This window comes from Arachis duranensis, chromosome 2, assembly GCF_000817695.3.
Source record: "Arachis duranensis cultivar V14167 chromosome 2, aradu.V14167.gnm2.J7QH, whole genome shotgun sequence".
Taxonomy (NCBI): domain Eukaryota; kingdom Viridiplantae; phylum Streptophyta; class Magnoliopsida; order Fabales; family Fabaceae; genus Arachis; species Arachis duranensis.
The window spans coordinates 31,044,548-31,052,392 of record NC_029773.3 but is presented as its reverse complement, the minus strand read 5'-3'; the positions used below and the strand labels follow the sequence as shown (position 1 = coordinate 31,052,392).

The window sequence follows — 7,845 nt, the reverse complement described above, 5'->3', positions numbered from 1 at the left end:
ACATCTCTAACTGGGGACTTTAGCAAAGCTGAGTCACAATCTGAAAAGGTCACCCAGTCATGTGTCTGTGGCATTTATGTATCCGGTGGTAATACTGGAAAACAAAGTGCTTAGGGTCACGGCCAAGACTCATAAAAGTAGCTATGTTCAAGAATCAACATACTTAACTAGGAGAATCAATAACACTATCTGAACTCTGAGTTCTTATAGATGCCAATCATTCTAAACTTCAAAGGATAAAGTGAAATGCCAAAACTGTTCAGAAGTAAAAAGTTACAAGTCCCGCTCATCTAATTAGAACTAATATTCATTGATATTTTGGGATTTATAGTATATTCTCTTCTTTTTATCCTTTGATTTTCAGTTGCTTGGGGACAAGCAACAATTTAAGTTTGGTGTTGTGATGAGCAGATAATTTATATGCTTTTTGGCATTGTTTTTAGGTAGTTTTTAGTAGGATCTAGCTACTTTTAGGGATGTTTTTATTAGTTTTTATGCAAAATTCATATTTCTGGACTTTACTATGAGTTTGTGTGTTTTTTTGTGATTTCAGTTATTTTCTGGCTGAAATTGAGAGACCTGAGCAAAAATCTTATTCAGGCTGAAAAAGGACTGCTGATGCTGTTGGATTCTGACCTCCCTACACTCAAAATGGATTTTCTGGAGCTACAGAACTCCAAATAGCGCGCTCTCAATTGCGTTAGACATCCAGGGCTTTCCAGCAATATATAATAGTCCATACTTTATTCGAGCTTAGATGACGAAATCTGGCGTTCAATGCCAGTCCCATGCTGCATTCTGGAGTAAAACGCCAGAAACACGTCACAAACCAGAGTTAAATGCCAAACACACGTTACAACTTGGCGTTTAACCCCAAGAGAAGCCTCTGCACGTGTAAAGCTCAAGTTCAGCCCAAGCACACACCAAAATGGGCCCTGGGAGTAGATTTCTGCACTTAAACTTATTTCTGTAAACCCTAATAGCTAAGTTTAGTATAAATAGAACTTTTTACTATTGTACTAGGCGTCTTTTGACCATTCGGTCTTTTGATCATTTTGGGGAGCTGGTCATTCGGCCATGCCTGGACCATCACTTATGTATTTCCAATGGTGGAGTTTCTATATGTAACGACCCAACTTCCAGAACATCATGATTGTACCGAATGTAAGGCGTTACCAACCTGCTTTCCTTTATTAACTATTTACTATCGAGCCTTTACTTCGATATCACGATTCAGTTTTATAGAAAATTCCAAAAAAATTTTGTTTTTATTAATTGAAGTCATATTAAAGAATCAACAAGCAATAATAATCACATAGTTATTAATAATAATAAATATTATACAAAAGAATTTAAGTAAAACTCAGATACAACTTCTATCCCTCTGCATAAAATAAAAACTAAAGCTACAAAGGCGAGGGAATTCTATGAAAGAAACTCAAGTTATAAACTTAACATAAATAAGTTCTATAATCGCCCGCAGCTTCAAACTGTGTCTTCGAACCTGTGTCACTGAAAGGATGGAAGATTTTGGGGTGAGAACAAACCACACGTTCTCAGTAGGGAATGGAAATGCCGTAAAAGTAATGATTAACATGCAAATAATTAACTTTGCTTAATAAACCATCTTTGTCAACCCCTTTGAAAATACTTTTCAATCTTACTTTAGATAAATAATTGCTTTCTTTAAATTCCTAAACCCAAAACAGATTTCACTCACAAAATTTATCATATTAAATATCTTTCAGCCACAAATGAAAATGATTCTCAGTCACAACAAACAGTTATTAATCATCTCTATACATTCACAAACTACTAGCACAAGAAGAAACTCAATTCAACACACAAACAAATCACAATATAACAAGCAACACAATCACAGAGAAGTAATACAAGCAAACACAATCAAATGCAAATGCACAACCACTATGATGCATGTCTATCCTAAGCAGGCCATGAGCTCACGTATCGGTTTACACCCTGCAGCCCGGCGTTACCTTGGAACAAGTCCCAGATATGGTTTCCCTTTGTGTCCTTAGTGCATATGTGTCGGTGGTAATGCATATGTGTCGGTGGTAAGAATACCACTCCTTCGTAACTACCGGCAGTCGGCGCAAAACTCGACCCCATAATATACGCACAAGGGAAAACAGTGATCCTCAGTTTGTGGGCGTCCCCGAGATCAATTCACACACAAAACAGAGATCTTCAGTTCGTGGGTTATTCCCCGAGATCAATACACAATAACATAACAATCTTCAGTTCGTGGGTTATACCCGAGATCAATACACAGCAAATAATGATCTTCAGTTCGTGGGTTATACCCGAAATCAACATACAACAATTCATGGGTTATTCCCGTAATCAATGATTATTAGTCCATGGGTTTTTCCCGCATATAAAACAAATATCAATTTATAGGTTTTCCCGAGATCAATGATCATTCAGTTCGTGGGTACTTCCCGATTTTAACCAATTATCACTTCGTGGGCTTTTCCCCGTAGTTAAACAACTAACAGTTCGTGGGGTTTTTCCGCCTTTTATCACTTTTCATTATCCTTTCTAAAATGCAACAATCCACATATCAATTCGTCATTCTCTCTTTTCCTTTGATTTCTTAACATTTTTCTTTAAACCTTTCTTAACTTTCTCAGGCATTTATCCATAAAAATCTTAACCATCAAGCCGGTCATAATCTCTACTTTAGCAATCTTGACCCAAGCCAACTTTAAAACTACTTTTCAGTTTAGTCCTCTATCAAAAGAGTCAAGAAAATCATTTATTTTAAATTTATTAAACACCTTTCAAAATATAACCTCTCATTAGAAGTAATCAAATAAAACTTTTTCTCAAGTTTACTAACTTTCCAAATACTCAAAAATCATCCCTCTTTACTATTCAAATTCAAATATTATTATTTCACCAAACTTCTAAAAAGATAATCCTTTATTTCAAACCTAAAACATAACTCTTTTCATATTAAATCAACTCAAAACATATTTCTTTCTATTCTTAATAAATCAACTCAAAATGGAATCCTTTTTGTAATAAATCCAGCTTAAACATAATATTTTTTCTCAATAAATAAAACTGAAAAACATAATTCATTTCTTTTCTTAGTAAACTAAAACCAAATAATATAATTTTCCAAATCCTACTCTTTTAAAATAACATTTCAGACAGAACCTCAGACTTTATAAAATTTCGACAACATCTCCTCTAAAACTCGGACTTAGCCACCCTTACGGGTTCCCTCTTTCTCCACAAATCACCAGCCCTTTTCCCAACAATTTTTAAACAGGTAATTCTCAATCAATCATACATTCACAATTCATAATATTTAACAAATCAATCATACTCCACAATTCCAACTAATCCATCAATCCAACTCCAATCTCATCAATTCATATTTACTTTTCACATATCATAGAATCCTTTCAAAATTAAACTCCATCAACTAGTAATCCCAAAAATCAGCCTTTCATAATTCTAAATTATTTTAATGTCATTTACTCTTTAGCAAACTTACTATTTAATTTTAAAAGTCAAATTTGAAGAGAATGATTTGGTAATAAAACTTCAATCTTTTAACTGTTCTCAAACTTAATTCTAATTAATCATAAATCAACTTTAGCAACCATCAAAGCCAATTCCAATCAGTCGTTGTCAGTATCACAGCCATTCCATTACATCAGATAACTAAAAACAACAAGAAGCACTTATTCTTAATAATCAGAATACAGCCACAACTTAGCCAGAATTAATCTTACCAATTAATCAATCACTCACAGCAACAGAACCAGTCACAATCACAGCCTTAATCTAAACTCCATTCATCAATTATCAAAACGTCAGATTTTTAATAATTAGCTCAACATTTTTCAGTTTAATAAGTAACATTAAATAAATCATTCACAGCCCCATTTCAACTAATTTCAACCCGTCACAAGTCCATTTCACAGCCGTTCCAATATACTAAAATTCCAATTCAATATCAAACAATTCAAAATAACTCACTCAAGATCAAAATCTCAACCAACTCATCACAAAAAAATCAGTAATTCAAAATACAATTCACAATCGCATCTAATTTCACTTATAATTTAAAGTCATCACAACCGCATCCAATTCTAATTTCATAATTCACAATAATCACAATAGCTAACTATTCTCAAACACATGTCAAGCAATTCACATCAATTAATCAATTCTTAACCACTGTTAACTATTTGCAATTATCCAATTAACCTTGTAGGCATTCTAAATTGAAAACGTTTGATTTTAAAAATAAGTCCCCTACCTCAGTGTCGCGTTAACAATGCAATCAAACCAAACAACAGCCTTAATAACATTTTTTTTATGAGTTACCTTCCTCCGGCAACAACACAGCAGCTCCAAACCTACGTAGCAGCATCAGAATCATCAAGGGCAGCTCCGACATTGGTTCCCAGCGACTCCAACGGCAATACCCACGGCGGCAGAGATTCAGGTAACTACGAAAATCAAAAGCAGAGGAAGAACAGAGGACAACCGTGAGCATGGACAAGGATGAATTACATCAGAATCAAAACAGCAACTTCGGCAGTCTCAATTAGTACCAGCGGCAGACTTCTTTCACGGTGGCAGAGCCCTCACGGTGGTGGCTGTGGATCGGTGGCGACGGCGGCGTGAAACACAGCTTCGTCTCTTCTCAGTGGCGACTCTGACTCTCGCGTTTCTCTCTGCTGGCCCTCGATGGCGACGGCTCTAAGGGAGACGACAAGCAAGGATGGCGGTGGCTCCTCATACGACAACGCGCGCAACGGATCTAGCGGCGGTGGGAACAGCCGAGGCGACAGCGACGCGGGCTCCACGGAGGTCACGATGGCTGGACCGCGCAGCGCTGCACCTTGCGTGGATGAGGACGACAGGGACGGCGAAGACCCCCCAGTGGCGGCTCTGGCGACTGAATGGTGGCTGCTTGTATCACACTCTGATTTCCTCTCTCTCTCCCTGTCTGATTCTGTTTCAGCATTAGGTTTAGGAAGAAAGGGGGTGGGGACTGCGTTTAGAAGCTTGGGAAATTAAAAAATTAAGAGTTAGGGTCTCTTAATTTAGGAAATTAGGGTTTTTAGGTTTGATTTGGGAATTAGGGTTAGAAATTAAGATTTTATAAGGAAATATGAATAGATATGAATAGATATTTTGATAAAATTGGAGGGTAGAATAATTTTAAAACCAAATATATTATATTAAAAATATTTAAAAACATTATTTATCAACATATTGATAAGTTTAATTAATTATTTTTAATTTAAATTATAAAATAAATATATTAATCACATATTTATAAAATATAGTTTAAACTCAATATTAATTATTCAAATTAAATGATATATCTTTTTATTATTTTTCTATTTTCGAAACTTTAATTTCAATTTATAAAATAACTAATTATAATAAAAATTATACATAAATATTAATTGACTTAAACTTAAAGTATTTATAAATATCAATCTAATTATTCTTAATAAGTTATTTTGTAAAAATAAGGAATTTGAATTGAATCATAAATTATTCATAATAAAAATTACTTAAATTAAATTATACAATTCTTTCTTATTTTTCAATTACCAAACTTATAATTTCAATTATACCAAATATCTAATAAAGATTATATAAAAATTCTAATTAATTTAAAATTCAATTATCATGAAACTCCATTTAATTACCTTTAGTAAAATAATTTTCTTAAAATAAATCATAAATAACTAATTATTTTATTTTCAAAAACTAGGATTGTTACACTACACACCATAGATTAAGGTGTGGAACTCTGCTGTACCTCAAGAATTAATGCAATTATTATTGTTCTTCTATTCAATTCAAGCTTATTCTTATTCTAAGATATTCGCTGCACTTCAACCTGATGAATGTGATGATCCGTGACACTCATCATCATCCGTCCTTATGAACGCATGACTGACAACCACTTCCGTTCTACTTAGATCGAGCGTGTATCTCTTGGATTCCTTAATCAGAATCTTCGTGGTATAAGCTAGAATTATTGGCGGCCATTCTTGAGAATCTGGAAAGTCTAAACCTTGTCTGTGGTATTCCGAGTAGGATTCAGGAATTGAATGATTGTGACGAGCTTCAAACTCGCGATTGTTGGGCGTAGTGACAGACGTAAAAGAATCAATGGACTCTATTCCGACATGATCGATAACCGACAGATGATTAGCCGTGCTGTGACAGAGCATTTGGACCATTTTCACTGAGAAGATGGGAAGTAACCATTGACAATGGTGATGCCATACATACAGCTTGCCATGGAAATGTGTAAGAATGATTGGATGAAAGTAGTAGGAAAGCAGAGATTCAGAAGGAACACAGCATCTCCATACACTTATCTGAAATTCACACCAATGAATTACATAAGCATCTCTATCTTTATTTTATGTTTTATTTATCTTGATTTTCGAAAACCACCATAACCATTTATTATCCACCTAACTGAGATTTACAAGATGACCATAGCTTGCTTCATATCAACAATCTCCGTGGGATCGACCCTTACTCACGTAAGGTATTACTTGGACGACCCAGTGCACTTGCTGGTTAATTGTGCGAAGTTGTGACAAAGTGTGATTCACGTTTGAGAGCTCCAAGTCTTTGGCGCCATTGTTGATGATCATAATTTTGTGCACCAGAATCTCGCCAAGAATTTGTTCACCACATCTTCTCATGTTGTTAAACTCTCCTTCGAAAAAGATTCCAGCCATTTAGATGCTTTATCCCTGAGTGAAAAGGGGAACAAAAGCAGTCTATAGGTGTCAGGATGAACACCATTAGACTTCACAATATCACATATCCTTAGGAAGGTGGTTAGATGTTGATTGGGGTCTTCTTAGGCGCTTCCTCCGAATGCACAGTTGTTCTGAACGAGGGTGATGAGCTGGGGCTTTAGTTCAAAGTTATTGGCATGTCTGGTTGGCTTCTAAATGCTACTTCCACAATTTCCTGGGTTTGGATTGATGTAAGAGCCTAGAACTCTTCTCTCTTACCCAGCATGATTCACTGGGCCTTCTCTGGCATGGTTGTGAGCTTCTTCTTCATGGTGGTTCTCCATATTCTCCTCCATGTCTGTTTCAAAATACTCCTCCTCTTCCTCAGCACCAACGACTCTATTCCCTCTTGCTTCCCTCCTTAATCTAAGGAAGGTCCTCTTAGGTTCAGAATCAAAGGAAGTTAAAGCTCCGCTTCTTCTACCTGTCATACAACCAACAAAGCAAAAAGCAAGAAAGAAAATAAATGAAGAAATTACTCTTGTTAGAATTGCTGTTACTGTGAGTGGTGCAATGTATCAAACAGTTAGTGGGTTGGTGAACTAAATTGTAGAGAGCAAGGAAAACAGATGAAGAAGAAAGAAAAAGGAAACGAAAAGGCTAAACTGGAAGTAAATGACTAAAATGAAATAATCAAAACAAAGAAAATTGCTTAATCTAGTTATCTTCCAACTTAATCATTGTCGATACAAAATCAATCCCCGGCAACGGCGCCATAAACTTGATGCACGAAAACTTGTCTCTCAACAAATTTCCCTTCGGCAAGTATACCGAATTGTTGTCAAGTAAAAACTCACAATAGAGTAAGGTCGAATCCCACAGGGATTGATTGGTCAAGCAACTTTAATTGGAGAAATGTTCTAGTTGAGCTAAGCAGAAGTTGAAGTGATAATTACAGAAAATTAAATGGCGGGAAAGTAAATGACAGAAAATATAAATGATGGAAATAAATGGCAGAATGTAAATTACAGAAAGTAAATTACAAAATCTTAAATGGGGATTTGGGGAGATGAACATA

At 35.4% G+C, this 7,845-nt stretch overlaps 1 long non-coding RNA gene across 1 annotated transcript; it reads right to left on the bottom strand.

Moving 5' to 3' along the window:
* Window positions 1–1,291: 1,291 nt before the first annotated feature.
* LOC127744738 (uncharacterized) lies at window positions 1,292–5,067 on the bottom strand. Its single transcript, XR_008005725.1, has 3 exons — window positions 4,599–5,067; window positions 4,301–4,493; window positions 1,292–1,512 (listed from the first exon to the last, which is right to left on the bottom strand). It is a non-coding gene; the product is annotated as an uncharacterized LOC127744738 (long non-coding RNA).
* Between the last annotated feature and the right edge of the window lie 2,778 nt (window positions 5,068–7,845).